The sequence below is a fragment of the Hemiscyllium ocellatum genome, chromosome 17 (assembly GCF_020745735.1).
Source record: "Hemiscyllium ocellatum isolate sHemOce1 chromosome 17, sHemOce1.pat.X.cur, whole genome shotgun sequence".
NCBI classification, from domain to species: domain Eukaryota; kingdom Metazoa; phylum Chordata; class Chondrichthyes; order Orectolobiformes; family Hemiscylliidae; genus Hemiscyllium; species Hemiscyllium ocellatum.
The window spans coordinates 13,597,737-13,612,895 of record NC_083417.1 but is presented as its reverse complement, the minus strand read 5'-3'; positions in this window follow the sequence as shown (position 1 = coordinate 13,612,895).

The following is a 15,159-nucleotide window of genomic DNA, read 5'->3' as shown; positions in this document are numbered from 1 at the left end:
TTCAAGTCAGAGATGTCTATGGTTTGTTTGTTGGGCAGAATCAAACTCCAATGTTGGACACACAAAGTTTCAAGTTAACCTTCCAGAATTCTGAGGAGGATCACTGGACCCGAAATGTTAACTGTGATTTCTCTCCACAGATGCTGCCAGTCCTGCTGAGCTTTTCCAGCAATTTCTGTTTTTGTTTCTGATTTACAGCATCACAGTTCTTTTGATTTTTATTCCAATGTTTGTTTGTGCCCTTGATATGCTACTGTGCAGAACCAAACTTTATTTGTGACTATGAATATGTATAACTTTTTTATGAATAAAGTATATTTTTAAAATAACAAATATGCTGTGTAAGAAACATGTCTCTTCCCTTAAGACACACCAGTGGTCTATTCTGTAATATTAATAATTAGATAAACCTTTGACTCAATGTAGAGAACGGAGGATTAATGGTAGTGGTCTACAAAACCCAACCATGAAATTGGGAGAGAAGCAATGTTAATGGTTCCGGTCATAGAATTTTAGACAGAAATAGGAAAATCTAGAGGTGTAAAAAATTTTGAGCAAGGGTTGGGTAGTTCATGGACAAAGGAAAGTCTGTAAGAGGGTCAGACATGAGAACTTTAACACAGAAAGACAGTCAAATAGAGCCAAAGGAAATGCTGATGGAGCAAAAAGGGATAAAGACAAATAAGTTGTGCTCAGGGCAGGTATATTGTTGTTCGAAAGCAAAAGTTGGGGAAGAAACAAAAATTGCTCAGAAAAGAAAACCAAAGAGAATGGAGAGGAGTTCAGCGTTATGCTGGTTTGGACGTAGGAGAGATTCTGGATTGAAATTATTGAATTTAAAGCTGAGCAAGAAAGATAGCGAAATGCTCACTACCCCACTCTAAATGCAATCTGTCTTTTTTTTTTCCAAACATTGAACTAGTTTAAACCCCTTTTAAGCCTTTTCATATCCACCTCACAACTCACTTTACAATCTTACTTTATATCATCTGCAAATATGGATATAGTCCCTTTATCTCAGTCACTGATACAGATTGTAAAGCGAGGATGACCAAACACTGACTTGTTTCACTCCATTCATAACACGCTGCTATCCAGAAAGTGTCCTGTTTATTCTATTCCTGTTTTCAATTTTACACAAGTCTGTTACACACAATCTCATGAGCCTGAATCTGGTATACTGTAAGCAATGTACATAGATTTAATTTGGAAATTAAAACCAGAAAATGAAAGTTCCAATACCATTTACAAACAGCTGGAAGGAATAGTGGAACTGTGTGGATATTTTAATGAAGGTGGATTTGATATTTCATGAGAAATGCTGGTTTTAATAGGACATAGAGAACTCTATTCTGAAGAATTGTCATCCCAGACTCAAGCATTGACTCTGTTTCTCTCCCCACAGCTGCTGCCAGATCTGCCAAGTTTCTTCAGCACTTTCTGTTGTTATTTCAGATTTAGACCATCTGCGGTATTTTGCTTTTGCTTAAGGGGTTACACACACACACATGCACACACACAAACACACACACTCAAACATACTTTGGTCAAAAACTTTGGTTAAGTTAATATTCAAAAAGGGAAAATAAAAATAAAGAGCTCGCAGGTTGTAGCCATTTGTTTGCAGTTATCATCATCTAGGAAGGATAAAGTCACATGAAATTTCAATGAGATATATGGTTCATTTTGAAACCAGAAACAAGAACAAAGGGAACCATGAAGGTATGTAGAGCAAGTGGATGGGAGATTGGGGAAATACACAGAAATATTTCTGATGGTTAACATGCAATAGTTGTATTTAAAGAAGTAATATATGGTCTATAACAAGCAGGTCTACCACATGCTGTATATCTGGATTTTCAGAAGATTGTTGATAAAGTCTAACATAAGAGATTAATAAACAAAATTAGAAAGCACACAACTAGGTGTAATATACAAACATGGATGAGAATGGATTAATAGGCAGACAGGGAGCAGGAATAAGAGGGCAGGCTGCATGATTGGGATGCCACAAGGATCAGCAATGCAGGCTGCAATCATTCACAATCTATACAAAATGGCTTCAATGTGGGGGCCAGTTGTAGTATTTCCAGATTTGCTGATGACAGAAAACTAAATCGGAATGGAAGTTATGAAAAAAAATGAAACAAGATCTCATGCAGACTCAGACATGCAAAGTGAGTAGAATAGAATGTGTGTAAAAGTGAAGTTACCTATTGGTAGTAAAAACTGAAAGACACAATATTTCTTATATCATGAGAGGTTAGGGAGTGTTGGTGAATCTAGTACTAGGGAACATAATCGCAAAACAACGAGTGAGCCTTTTTAGACTGAGATCTGGAAGAATTTTCTCATCCAATAGATTGTGAGTCTTTGGAATTCTCTACCCCAGAATGCTAAAGATACTCATTGACCATGTTTGGGATAGTATTCTACAGTCTAATTATGTCAAGGGATATGGAGATGGCATCGGTAAATAGCATTGAGGAGATGAACAGTCATGATCAAATTGAATGAACAGGCTTGATGGGCCAAATGTCTACTTCTGTTCCTATGTTTCTATCTTTCTATCCAAAAGTATGGAGCTCAGCTGGCAATTTAAGATTGTAGTTGCTGAATTCCTTTTCTGGAAATGCTGTTGTGTAAACTGAAATCTTCATTTGAAAGTTGTAGCAACCAATTTTCCTTTCAGTCTGTGTACTTCCTTTGGTTTTGATTGTATTTTTGAAAAGTCTACTATCTGACTCCAGCTGATCAATTAAACAATACTATTTTACATGAGTGTGTCTTTGTATCATTAATGACTTTCAAGTCCTCACTCTCGTTGTAGCCTTGGTTTTCCACTACGATGATTTTCAAAAGAAGATGTCTTAACTTTGCACACTTGTGACAAGCTGTGGACTTGACAGTAAAAAATAAAGCTGTTGTACTGACTAATACAGGCAAACTCTCTTAATCACTGAGACTTGCTCCTGACACAAAACCTTAAGCAAACATTTCCTTGAGTGCTTGTGACACAGCTGTTCAGGAAGATGTACACATCCTTTGTCCTTCATGTGTGACATTGTCTATTGCTGTTAAATCTCTGGAATATTCCCCTTGCTCAGACCAGAATAATTTGTTTATGTGTGAAATAAGGGCAGCAGTAGATGCAGAATCGCATGGATGAACTTTTAAGATTCAGAGTGGAACATAATTTATTCTGTGGCCGTGCTGTGCAGTTCATGTTCTGGGAGAGCTTGATACAAGTAGTTCAAAGTTAAAGTTAATTCCTCCTTGGTTTCAGTATTATAGAATCCCTACAGTGGGGAAACAGGCCATTTGGCCTAAAAAGTCCACAATGACCCTCCAAAGAGTAACCCACTCAGACCTATTCCCCTACTACTCCACAGTTTCCTAACCTACACATCCCTGAATGTTATGGGCAATTTAGCATGTCCAATTCACCTAACCTGCACATCTTTGAACTGTGAGAGGAAACTGAAGGGAACCCACTCAGACAATGTGCAAACTCCACACAGTCACCTATAGCTGGAATTGAACTTGGGTCCCTGCTGCTGTGAGGCAGCAGTACTAATCACTGAGCCACCATACCACACAATATCATTTGCCTGATACTCACATTATTCACCCATTTATCTCTGTTTAATCTGGCATTAAGTTTGTCGAATGTGAAAACTATGTGTTTGTGGATAAACCTGGTCTATGTCCTTCTCAACTGGTTTCTATCTTATGACAGAATTGAAAAGAAATTTTCCAGATTACCTCTTCCTTCACTTTTCTCAATTATTCTTTGTTTTCTTTTTGGTCTCACTGATGAGATGTCTCCCCTTATGGAAGGTGATCCGGGTTCCTGGGGGAGTGTGTCATAGGGTAAGATGGATGTAGGGTCCTATCATGGTGCTCTGGTAATTAGCATGTGGGATGATGAAGTGTTGTTCACTCTTTGTCCAGCAATTTTGGATGTGAGAATAGATTTTTTTTTTAACCCAGCAAGTGGCAACCACCCAGAACACTCTGCCTGTGAGACTGTGACAGGAGCGATATTGATAATTCTGAAAGAAAATTGGAAGTGGAATTGAGGGGAAATAAACTCACCGGCCATAGGATAGGAGAATGGGATGAGGTAGATTTTATTTATCATGTGTATAAACTACAAAAGTATAGGAGTACAGTGAAAAGTGTACAATGTCACCACACATGGTGCCATCTTGGGTACTAAGATATCTAGATACAAAAACCACCTAGTTACAGAGTAGTGAGAGACGCAGTTAAAAATGTAAGCATTAATTCATAAAATGAGTAGAAAAATAAAGAAATAAGGTAATAGTTAACATTAAAATCTTTCTTAATTTAAACTAGAAAAAAAAGGAATAGTTTAAAAGTTGATGATTCCTCCACTTATCTTGCTCTCTGGGAGAGCTCAGTTGCCTGCCGCTGTGGATTCTGTTACTGCTATTAGAACTGCCTCCTCTCTGATCTCTGCTGGTGCCTCGAGAACATGCCTGGGCAGGACCCACCCGCACACCAAGCTGAGACATCATGAACTGTCGAGAGACCAGGCCAAGACCCGCCATGAGCTATCCAGAGTCTAGGCTTTACTCTATAGATAAAAGCATGGGCTGTGTGACCTGAATGGCTTCTTTCTGTACTGTAGTAGTTCTAAACATGTTTGAAATGTATCTGTAGTATGTAATCAGACTATGCTTTTGTGCAAGATTTCTATGTCACTCAATTCTTGGCAAATTTATTCTGGCTCAGTAAAACAGAATGGTGTCATTCCTTTCCACCACACTTAGTTATGTCTTCCACATGATTGGTTCTTGGCTTTCTGTAAATCAGGTTCTCAGGAACTGCAGCAGGAGTAAGGCAGGAATAAACTATAAAGATTAGTTTATCTTTCAACATTTCAGGCTGTATTTGTTGCTCATAGTGCAGTCCCCTCTACCCCGAAAAGCCGAATGCAGATCAGGTGGTCAGTTTGTGGAACACCCACATTCAATCCACTAACATGATGATAAACCTCTGGTCATCTATCATTTTAATTTTTCACTTCACTCCCACTCTGATCTCTCTGTCCTGGGACAGCTCCTACACTGTTCCAATAAATCTCAACATAAGTTCAGGGTCTAGCTCAATTAGGCACTTTACAACCTTCCAAAATAAACATTTAGTTCAACAACTTCAGATTATAACCTTGCCACTTCAATTTAGATGGAACTGTCAGTGATGATCCTACTTTTCCCATTTTTATCATCTAGATTTATCTTTTTTGTTTTTTTTAACCTAAAAAGAACTGGAGAGCTCCAAGTATTTTCTGGTCTTGTAGATGAGTATATGTAACATTGGAGCTCTCTCTTTCTTTGCCTTTTCAGGAACATATAGATATCAGAGATGTTGGGATGCCCACACACCGTAAGATCAATCTTACTGACAACTTTATGAAGAAGACCCTAATCATCTGCTAAATGTGTAACTTTAATGCTGAGCAAGCCATACAAAAACTAACAAGATATTACTGGAGAAACTCAGCAGGTCTGGCAGCATCTGTGGAGAGAAAACAGAATTGATATTTTGAGTCCAGTGATGCTTCAGAACCAAGGCTACCCTGTGTGATACACATTCAAATTATCACTCGCAATAGACTGGAAAGACTTATGAAAGAAGCTAAATCTGCCACATTTGGCATTCTGCTGTACCGAGTCTCCCTCACATTATCCTGGAAAGGGAAGATGCCTCAAATATTTGCAACAATAGGTGCAACTTTTCAGTTAAAAAAAACGAGTGATTTACTCCACTAAAAGTATGCTGTCTTCAAGCCAAAAAGCTGCTCTGCCTACCATACGCAAGAGTAATCGGATAAGTGAGTTTCTTTGCTGGTGGGGAGTTGGGTATGGAGAATAAGGACAGTGTCAACCGAGTTGACACGATGCATGGCAGCTCAACCAGCCCTTGCTTGCAATGCCTCAGAAAAGTATATCACCATTAAAATTGCTGTTAGAAATCATTTATTAAATAATCCAGACTGTGCCAAGAGTTACAAAGGAAACCAACATGAGATCATCGATTTGGCTTAGAGAGTAATCCATCTGTGATTGTCGGAAACTACATACATAAATACTCAAGAGCATGTTTTATGGAGGCAAAAGGAATTTGGACATACTTTGCCTCTTTTTCAAAAGTGGTTATGGCAATAGCCAATCTCTGCTGCATGTCCATGGCAACACTCTGACCAATCAGAATCTCCCTGCCTGGTCTGAGAATTAAGATTGGCAGTTAGCTGTTTTTGCTGTATTTCCATGTCAATGATGGCTCAACCAATCAGCACCCACTTCTCATGTTATTTCTTGTGACCTAATCCTGATGAATTTAAGATAAAAAGCTTAAACTTCTTGTCTCCTTTATGTTAGTATGAAAATGTATTTATATAACTGCAGAAAGAAAATCTACTTTAGACAACTTCATGTTGTTTCAACTTGTTTTATAACCAATGAAATCCTTTGAAATAATAGTCACTAAAGAAAATCTATCCTTTATGTGTCCCCATTAACAGCAAAGTGATAAAATGACCAAACAATAAAAAAACTTGTATAAGATTGTCAAAGATTTGCAATATGCTTCAAAATGCTAAAAGCACAAATGAAACGAAGAAGGACTGTTTATGTCCTGTTGAGTTTTAATGACTTTTTTGGACTGTTCATTGATGATTTGGAAATTTCACTTTGGCCCTATTCCCCAGTTTATCTGAAACAAAACCCAGAACTGCTGGAAAAGCTCAGCAGGTCTGGCAACATCTTGGAGAGAAATCAGAGTTAACTTTTCGGGTCAAGGAACTGAGGAAGTGCCACTTGACCCGAAACGTTAACTCTAATTTCTCTCCACAGATGCTGCCAGACCTGCTAAGCTTTTCCAGCGATTTTTATTTTTGTTTCTGATTCACAGCATCGGCAGTTCTTTTGGTTTTCACCCAGCTTATCTGAATTTGGATTCAATCTGATGGAATGCACTTATAAATAATTTACAATTCACAATAATTTACAGAAAGAGGGAAATGCCTCTTACATAGAATTGCAATAACTATGTGATAATTCACATCAACCCACAACTAGTTTCTTATCTGTGGTTTCCATCTCCCTTCAATCAGGAACTTAATAATGGGGAACTCCAAAACTAGTCAATTTTTCAGATAAATGATAACATCTCTGACAATGGTACACAATCAGGAGCCTAACTGTTGACGCCAATAATAATATTTCTGAATCAAATTCTGTGAAGGTGACCAAGGAATAGCTATGTTTGACTTCTTGAAAATTGGTCCCACAAGACCTGCTGGGAAATCTTTCTATTCAAGTAATGCTTTGGCATTATATTTATATTTACATAGGAATTCTGATTTATTGAGATGTACTAAGGTACTTCACAGGAGCATCACAAAATTGAAGTACAACATCAGATTGGAGAGATAACCAAACAACTTGATCAAAAATGTAGATTCAAGGAATTATCTTAAAAGAAGTAAGCTAGATGGTAGCACAAAGGTATAGACAGGGAATTTACCGCTCAGATAACTGAAGAAACAGGCAACAACTGTGGACCAATTAAGATTGGAATTGTCAACAGACCAGAATTAAAGGACTGTAGATATTTCAGAATGTTTTAAGTTTAAGGACATTTCAGTGATTAGAAGGGACAAAGCATGAGAGGGATTTGGAAACAAGGATAGAAATGGTAAAATCAAGACATGTCTTGAACTGGTACCAATATAGGTCAGCAAGTGGCAGTGTGATGAGGGGACGGGCCTTACTACGAGTTAAGACATGGGCAGCACAATTTTGGATGATCTCACGTTTTACATCAAGGTGGATTGAAATTGAAAAGAAATTACTTGCGGAAAATGGCACACATTTTGAACACTTGGCCTTCCCAATGCCTGAATGCAGGTCCTGGGCCTCCTCCACCACTGCTCCCTCACCACCCGATGCCTAGAGGAAGAACACCTCATCTTCTACCTTGGAACACTTCAACCCCATGGCATCAATGTGGACTTCACCAGTTTCTTCATTTCCCCTTCCCCCACCTCACCCCAGTTCCAACCTTCCAGCTCAGCACTGTCCCCATGACTTGTCCTACTGCATGTCTTCCTTTTCACCTATCCACTCCACCCTCCTGTCTGATCTATCATCTCCATACCCACCCCCATTCACCTATTGTACTCTATGCTACTTTCTCCCCACCCCCACACCCTTTTCATTTATCTCTCCACTCTGTAGGCACCCTACCTCTATTCCTGATGAAGGGCTTTTGCCTGAAACGTCGATTTTACTGCTCCTCAGATGCTGCCTGAACTGCTGTGCTTTTCCAACACCACTCTAATCTAAACTCTGGTTTCCAGCATCTGCAGTCCTTGTTTTTACCCAATGCCCGAATGTGGACTAACTGTGGAACAAGTAATCACTGAACTAAGATATCTTTCAGCAGAATTCAAGAGACTATTTTTCACAGTGACTGTGGCTTTCCAGCTGACTACAATAATCTTGATCAATTCTTTGGAGGGCTAAACACGCTTCTTTTTTGGATGATAATAAATCATTTTCTACCCACTAGTGATACTTGCTGCAGGCAGCAAATTTGTAATACTCAATATCTTTTCTTTTATGGAGAATAGTTTCTTTTGCCTCGGCTCTCTGATTTGGAATGCCCTCTCCCCCAAATTTTGTTTCTTCCCTCATTCTCTCATCTCCTTCAGGCCATCTCTTCGGTAGAAAACTGGATGGCAGACAGGAAGCAGAGAGTTGGAATAGATGGGTCCTTTCCAGAGCGGCAGGCAGTGATGAATGGGGTGCCTCGGGGTTCAGTACTGGGACCCCAGCTGTCACAATACATATTAATGATTTGGACAAAGGAATTGGATGTAGTTTCTCCAAATTTGCAGATGACACTAAGCTGGGTGGTAATGTGTACTGTGAGGAAGGTACTAAGAGGATGCAGGGTGACTTGGACAGATTGGCTGAGTGGGCTAAAATTTGCAAATGAAATATAATGTGAATAAATGTGAGGTTATCCATTTTAGAAAAAATCTGGAAGGCAGATTATTACGTGAATGGTGGCAGTATAGGAAAAGGTGAGATGCAACAAGACCTGGGTGTCATAGTGGAACAGCCGCTAAAAGTTGACATGCAGATGCAGCGGGCAGTGAGGAAAGCTAATGGCATGCTGGCCTTCATAGTGAGATTATTTGAGTATAGGAGGAGGGATACCTTGCTGCAGTCACACAGGGCCTTGGTGAGGCCACATCTTGAGTCTTGTGTGCAGTGTTGGTCTCCTAGTCTGCGGAAGTCATGATTTGGAGATGCCGGTGTTGGACTGGGGCGGACAAAGTTAAAAATCACACAACACCAGGTTACAGGCCAACAGGCTTAATTGAAAGCACTTCCACAACCACCTGGTGAAGGTGCAGCGCTCCGAAAGCTCATGTGATTCCAATTAAACCTGTTGGACTATAACCTGATGTTGTGTGATTTTTAAGTCTGAGGAAAGACATTCTTGCTTTTGAGAGAGTCCAGCAAAGATTCACCAGACTAATTCCCAGGATGGCAGGACTGATATTTGAGGAATGACTGGATTGACTGGGCTTGTAGTCACTGGAATTTAGAAGAATGAGGGAGATTGCACAGAAACGTATAAAATCCTCATGGGACTGGACAGGCTAGATGTGGAAAGGATGTTCCTGCTGTTGGGTAAGTCCAAAACTAGGGTCACAGTCCAAGAATAAGGGGTGAGCCATTCAGGACTGAGATGACGAAGGATTTCTTCAATCAGAGTTGTGAACCTATGGAATTCTCTCCTGCAGGAAGCTGTTGGGGCAATTTCTTTGGTATATGCAAGATGGAGCTGGGTGTGACCCTTACATCTAAAGGAATCAAGGATCAGCATGATTATAGTAAATGGTGGTGCATGGTCGAAAGGCCAACAGGCCTGCTCCTGCACCTATTTTCTATGTTTCTAATTTCTGTATTTCTTAAAGTTTGCCTCTTCAGCCAAGGTTTTGGTCATCTGTTTTAACTCCTCCCTCTGTAGCTGGGTCTCACATTTTGTCCAACAATGGTGATGTAAATTGCCTTGGAAGTTTTATTATTTAAATGTTGCCATATTAATGCAAGCTGTTGTTTGTATCATTCTCTATATGAATTCAAACTGACTATACAAAACCTATATGAATGAAAAAAAAGTTAATTGCGATAAAATATGCCAGTACATGTACATTTGCTTTCCACTTTTCTTGTGCTCATACAATGAACCAAGATCTAACTAATCAGTGGGACAGACTTAATGAGACTGCTCCTCTGTCCTGATTCTGAAGGAAACTTCTTCCTGCATTAGTCATGCAGAACTGAGCTGATGGGTGTTTCGATAGGGCTGGGGTGGGCATGGAGGAGACTGAGCATGGTATTCTACATTAGCAGCTTATGTGCCAGTTCCCAAGTCCCACCTTATCTCTGGTGCTATTTTCCTGGGAGTCAAAGGATATATGGAGTTCTCTGAAGTTAATACCAACAAATGTTGGAAGCCAAGTGGGATTTTCCAGGAAGGCCTCATGTTGTCACAGTTGGCTGGTGAATTGCAACCAGGGTGTTGACTTTGTCTCTTCCATTGGTACCTGTGGGTCCACAGCATGTGGGTTATGTGGCAGTGAAAGATTCAACAGATGTTTATTACAGCTCTGGGTGTGTACATGTATTACAGTTGCAGGCACTTTAATGGCTGGGCTAATATTAAGTTGATTAGTTACAAACTTGCTTTCTTTTAGAATAGATTGCTTACAGTGTGGAAACAGGCCCTTTGGCCCAACACGCCCACACCGACCCTCTGAAGAGCAACCCACCCAGACCCATTCTCCTATTTTTACCCATTCACCTGACACTATGGGCAATTTAGCATGGCTAATTCACCTAACGTGTAAAAAGTGAGGTCTGCAGATGCTGGAGATCAGAACTGAAAATGTGTTGCTGGTTAAAGCACAGCAGGTCAGGCAGCATCCAAGGAACAGGAAATTCGACATTTCGGGCCAGAGCCCTTCATTCCTGATGAAGGGCTCTGGCCCGAAACGTTGAATTTCCTGTTCCTTGGATGCTGCCTGACTGGCTGTGCTTTAACCAGCAACACATTTTCAGCTAATTCACTTAACGTGCACATTTTTGGACTGTGGGAGGAAACCGGAGCACCCGGAGGAAACCCACACAGACACGGGGAGAATGTGCAAACTCCACACAGACAGTTGCCTGAGGCGGGAGTTGAACCCTGGTCTCTGGCGCTGTGAGATGTTACAAAGTTAGGATGAAAACTGAGACCATTATATCCTCAGGTCACAAGCTATGCGTTGGTAATGACATCATGAGCAAGCTTCTCACAGACAGACTACACACTAATTATGAGGCATAATGTAACAGCAAGGGATGGTGCAGCAGATGGTTAGTACCAGATTTGGGAGGGAATGTGTGAAGACAACTCTCCAGGGAACCTTTCAGGTCCTTCCTGCTGACATTGCTTCTCCTAAAGCCTATACTCTTCTTTTCTCTCTCTTTCTCTTGCTCTGTTTGTCTTCTCTCTCCCTCATCCACCAGCCATGGCATCCTTTTGCAGATTTCAATTTGGAAGGTCTCTGATTGGCTCTGTAGTTTTGAGGGTCAGCTCAGACGTTAATTCAATGACAAAGTTTACCCTGGGGCTGGAAATGATCTAATTCCAGAAAAAAATTGAAATTGCTAGCCTGTTTCTGACATAGTGCTGGCTTCTCCCCACGCACATCATCTGAACAGTTTGGTTTAGAATCCCATAGGGATAGCCCTGCCAAGAATCAGACAATGATTCCATCCAGTGTTCACTTTGACTCCCACAATAGGTCAAGTCAGCAGCAAGCTAGAGGCACAGTCCCAGTTCCATCTCAAGTTGGATTAGCTATGCAACATCTTATTGGGTGGATGTGTGTTTGTTGTTTGAATGGGTAAACGTGAAATTAACATGCAACAATTATATTTGTTGTTTCAATTCCCCACGATCTGATCAGGTATCAAAATCTACCCAACGGTAAAAGCTAATCTGACCTTTACTCTACCCTTCTATGTAGGCTGTCCTCTGGTTTGAATTGAATTCCTACCCCATTACTGATGACATGCTGAAGAGGAAGTGCCTTTTAAAATGGCTACGTAGGCAGATTGTTTTTAACCAGCAGTTTGAGATCATAAACCTGAACGATGCACGACTCAGAGAATTGAGTTAATTGTACGTGTATTTTTCTTCACAATGATAAGAACCCTTTGACAATTCAGCAACATTTGCTCTTTGGCTGTATCTTCTATCTGATTTAAGGTTAGCAATTGGGTCGAGAGAGATGATAGTAAATGTGAATGTGTTCAATGAAGAGTTCACCTGGGTACAGCTGACCTCGCATTGTTCTCTTTTATCAGGAAGATGGTTGGAGGAGTGGGGGTGGTGCGGTCACGTTGCATCAACTTCCAAATATGTTTATGTGGCTGTTTGTCCAGATACATTTGTAAAACTGCACGTGCATATGTCAGAACCACTGAATCAGCGATTCAAAATCAAATATAAATCTATAAAGCTCTATCCGTGTTTTTGATAGGAATAAGAATTCTAAGCTATGGATCAGGAGTGTCTACACCATGCGACTCCAGACCCACACCAATGTGGTTGACTTTTAAGTGAGCCCTGAAATGGGCCAGTGTCCATTCAGACCCAGAGTCTGAAAAAGGGGAGGAAATCAAATGGATCACCCAATGTTCCCAGAAAGATCCAGCACTATCAAGCCTCCGAGTCACACACCATCCTGACTTCAAACTGTGCCACTGTTCCTTTGCAGTAACTGGATCAAAATCCTGGAATGCCCTTCCTGACTGCACTGTGTGTAAGTTTACCTGACATGGATTGCAGAGGTGAAAATGTGTTGCTGGTTAGAGCACAGCAGGTTAGGCAGCATCCAAGGAATAGGAAATTCGACATTTTGGGCATAAGCCCTTCATCAGGAATGGATTGCAGAGGTCCAAAAAGGAAGCTGACGAAAACTTTATCAAAGACAGTTATGATGGGCAATACAGGTTGGCCTAAGCAGTGATGCCCATATCCCAAAACTGATTTTAAAAGTCTAAGTAATTGATCTCAGTACAACTTCTGAATTAGGAAGGAACGTTCTGAAGGGTTAGCATTCATTATTAATGCAAATGACTTGAGGGTTATAAATGTAATGGGGTAAAAATATTGATTTTACGAGAGCAAGTGCTTTTTGAATATGAAAGCAGGGATGTACTTCTGAGGCTCTATCAGGATCTGGTCAGACCACATTTGGAGTACTATGCACAGTTCTGGACTCCTTATCGCAGGAAGGATGAATTGGCCCTGGAGTGTATTCCGAGGAGGTTCACGAGAATGATCCCAGGAATGAGGAATTTTTGATGATTCTGGGTTTATACGCAAGGGAGTTTAGAAGGATGAGGGGGCTCTAATTGCAACATACAGAATACTGAATGGCCTGGACAGAGTGGGTGTTGGGAAGGTGTCTCCATTGGTAGGAGACACTAGGACCTGAGGGCACAGCCTTCGAGTAAAGGGAAGACCTTTTAGAATGGAGATAAGGAGAAACTGCTTCAGCCAGAGACTGGTGAGTCTATGGAATTCATTACCATAGAAGGCTGTGGAGCCCAGGTCATTGAGTATACTTAAGACTGAGATAGATAGATTCTTGAGTATCAAACGGATCAAGAATAAGGGGGAGAAAATGGGAGAATGGGGTTGAGAAACTTATCAGGGAGTAGACCGATGGTATGGTAATTGGTTGGATTGGATTTGTCCTGCTTTTTGTGCAGAGAGCAATGTTCTACATTGTAGCGTAGATGCCAGCTTGGTTAATGGTGCAGGTAATGATGGAGTACATTTCTTCAGCACTATTATTGGACTGTTGTCAAGCCCCATAGCCTTTGAAATACCCAGTGCCTCCAACCAGTTCTTGATATCACATGGCATGAATCAAATTGGTTGAAGACTGGTACTCATGATGCAGGGGATCAATGGAGGAGACCAAAATCAATCATCCACTTGGTACTTCTGGCTGAAGGCTTCAGCCTTATCTTTTGCACTGATGTGCTGGCCTCCTCCATCATTGAGGATGATGATGTTTGTGGAGGCTCCTCATCTAGTGAGTTGTTTGAGTGTCCACCACCATTCATGACTGGATGTAGCAGGACTGCAGATCTGTTGGTTCTGTTAGCTGTGAGATTACTTGGATCTGTCTGTCACTTGCTGATTATGCTGTTCAGCGTACAAGTGGTCCTGTTGGTAGCTTCTCCAGATTGATCCCTCATGTTTAGGAATGTAAAGTACTGCTCCCAGGATGCCATCCTACATTCTCCATTGAACCAGGGCTGCTCCTGTGGCTTCATATTGAGTGATGGATGTGCCGTGCTAGGAGGTTGCAGATTATATTGGATTATGATTCTGCTGCTGCCAGAGATGATCCAGAGTGCCTCATGCATGCTGTGTCTTCACTTACTGAACGGATTTGAAATCTGTCCCATTTAGCATGGTTACAGTGTCACATGATGCAAAGTATTTTCAACGTGAAGGCATGACTTCATCTCCACAAGATGCCCACTCTCACCAATTTTGTTTAGGGTAGATGTATCTGTAGCAGGCAGATTGGTGAGGATGAAACTGAGAATGCTCTTCCCTTTTGCTGGTACCCTCATCTCCTGCTACAGACCCAGTCTTGCAGCTATGTCCTTTAGGACATGATCAGCTCAATCAGTGGTGCTGCTGCTGAGCCACTTTTAATGGCAGACATTGAAATCCTCACCCAGAGACCATTCTGCACTTTTACCAACCTTGGTGCATCCTCTAAGTGTTGTTCAACATGGAGGAGCACTCATCCATTAGCTGAGGGGAAGTGGTATATGGTAATCAGCAGATGTTTTCTTTGTCCATTTTTGACTTGATGCCATGAAACTTTATGCACTCAATGTTCAGGACTTCCAGGGCAACTCCCTGTCAACTGTATAACACTGTGTTGCATGTTCTGTCTCTGTGCTACCTCTGCTGGGATTGTCTCATCAGTGAGACAAGACATACCCAGGAAGGTTATTGTGATGCTGG